Below are 2500 nucleotides of genomic sequence, written 5' to 3' on the forward strand. Positions count from 1 at the left end.
AAAATAAGAGGGACCGTAGTATAATATAATATTATATATATAATATAAAAGGTTGCTATGCCAGAGACTATTCAGAGATACATACGGCATATTGACGTTATCGAGGCAAGGAAAGGCTATGTTTCGGATTACATTACAAAACCCATTTCCTTGGAATCCCCGACACCCACCGCTATCAACTTTTTCTTCCTTTGCAAAATAACACTTCATTTTCCACAGACACACACACACACACACACAAAAGCAAGCACACATAGCATAGACACACACACACACACTAACACACAAGCACAAACACACACACACACTCACACACACACAACCAAACACACCCAACCAAACAAAATCAAAACAAATCATACACCAAACCCACCTTAACATAAGACACCGACCACGACCGACAAACCCGCAGCGCAAGCCTTCAGCATCGCCCCAACAAGCTTAGCAGAGCACTTTGTCCCCCACCCCCCCCTCCGAGCCCGACCCGCAGTGCAGCGCCGGAGGAACTCGCCCCGACGCCGTCACGCGCGCACGCAGCAGGGAGATGCATCGGGACTGGCTTTGCGGGAGTCGCGATTTTTGCTTCTTTGGGGAATGTGGCTGTTGGCTGTCTGGGAGTGTTTGGTCGCACACCTGGAGCGGCTGAGAAAACTGCACTTCTGAAATGAATGTGATGTCTCTAATATGCTGAAACCCCGTATATGTTATATATATATATATATATATATATATATATATATATATATATATATATATATATATATATATATATATATATATATATATATATATATTGTATGTTTGTGTGTGCGTGCGCACATGCATAATGATATATATATGTATGAAAGTATGGATGTATCTATGAATACATTACGTATGCGTGTGTATGTATTCTTTATTAATCTGTATCAACAAATCAAACGAGGAATTTCAGCATTGAAGCCACACATAAACAGCGGTAAAAATAATTAGATTTGAAAGCCGTCGCTCCAACTGTAAGATGATATTTCACGGAGTTATGCACGTCATTGATACGAAAAGAAGTCTCGAGCTTTCTTTTATCAAACGATATTACGAAATTCATCTCAGCCACTCGTAGCCTTCAAGTTTCAGACACTTTGTATGAAACATCTTTGAGATTTTAATCATTTCTTCTGATGTCGGATCGTTGCACCGAAGTCAGCAAGTTCACGCTGAAAAAAGAGACAAGAAATGATAGAATGAGATTCACTTTCCAACACTTTTTGTCAATGCTTTTGTTTCGTAATTTTCTTCTTCAAGTCTTTGACATTTGTATTGCATCTCGCTTTCTCTATGCTTTTGTCCTCTCCTCTCTCTGTCTATGATTTCACAAGCTTTTTTCATTTTCTTTTTCTCTTTGTTTGTCCCTCGTTTCCCTCTCTCTCTTTTCATTCTTTCACTTTCTTTCAGTTTTTTCTTCCTCTCGCTCTCGCTCTCTCTCTTTCTCTCTCTGTTTCCTCCTTTCTTCCTCCCTCCCCCCTTTCCTCCTCTCTCCCCCTACCTTTCTTCCACCATCCTCTCTCTTTCTTTCATACTTCATCTCTCTTCCTTCCTTTCCTCCCTGTTCTCCCTCCCCCCCCCCATCTCTCTCTTTCACCCCCTCCCCTTTGGATCAATGTTATGCAACTTTATCTAAACATCAACAAAGACGACTCACATCCTTGAAAAAAAGTGATAAAACATTTTTTTTTTGGGGGGGGGGGGGGGAGTAAGACAAGGTTTTGTCAAAGATTAAGACTTGCCTTCGTGTTGGAAAGTTGTGTTCACCAAGTTCCTCTCACGTTCTTAACTCCAGATATCGGTTATGATATCGGTTTCACTTTCAAGTCTTGCTTCATCACCAACAAAGGATGGCAGAAATATGAATGAAATATCCAAAACCTCCGTGAATGAAAGGGTGACATTACGCCAAAGCCTGCAGTGACATTCCTACAAAGGCATATCCATCATATCTGTTTTTTTTTAGTCATCTCTTTATCTGTTTTCTTTCTCTTTTTAACTGTTTTTTCTCGCTTTAGTCATCTCTTTATCAATTATCTTTTTTATTTTAATTGTTTTTTCTCACTTTAGTTTTCTCTTTATCTATCATCTTTTTCTTTTAACTGTTTTCTCTCTTTAGTTATCTCTTTATCTTTTTTTTAATGACGCATCTGTGATTTCATTCCAAGCCTCTGCGGTTATTGCGGACCCAGGGTGACCGCAGGAACAAGAGGGAAGAACCGCAAAATCAAGACAAGGTTTTATGCAGTTCTCTTTTAAAGAAACTTCAAATAACGTTCTGTAAAAAAAAGAAAAAAAAAACATAGATGGATAAATAGATAGATAGAAAGACAGATGGAGATATAGATAAAGTGATAGATAGATTGAGAGAGAGAGAGAGAGAGAGAGAGAGAGAGAGAGAGAGAGAGAGAGAGAGAGAGAGAGAGAGAGAGAGAGAGAGAGAGAGAGAGAGAGAGAGAGAGAGAGAGAGAGAGGAGAG

The sequence above is a fragment of the Penaeus vannamei genome, chromosome 1 (assembly GCF_042767895.1).
Source record: "Penaeus vannamei isolate JL-2024 chromosome 1, ASM4276789v1, whole genome shotgun sequence".
Lineage (NCBI taxonomy): Eukaryota > Metazoa > Arthropoda > Malacostraca > Decapoda > Penaeidae > Penaeus > Penaeus vannamei.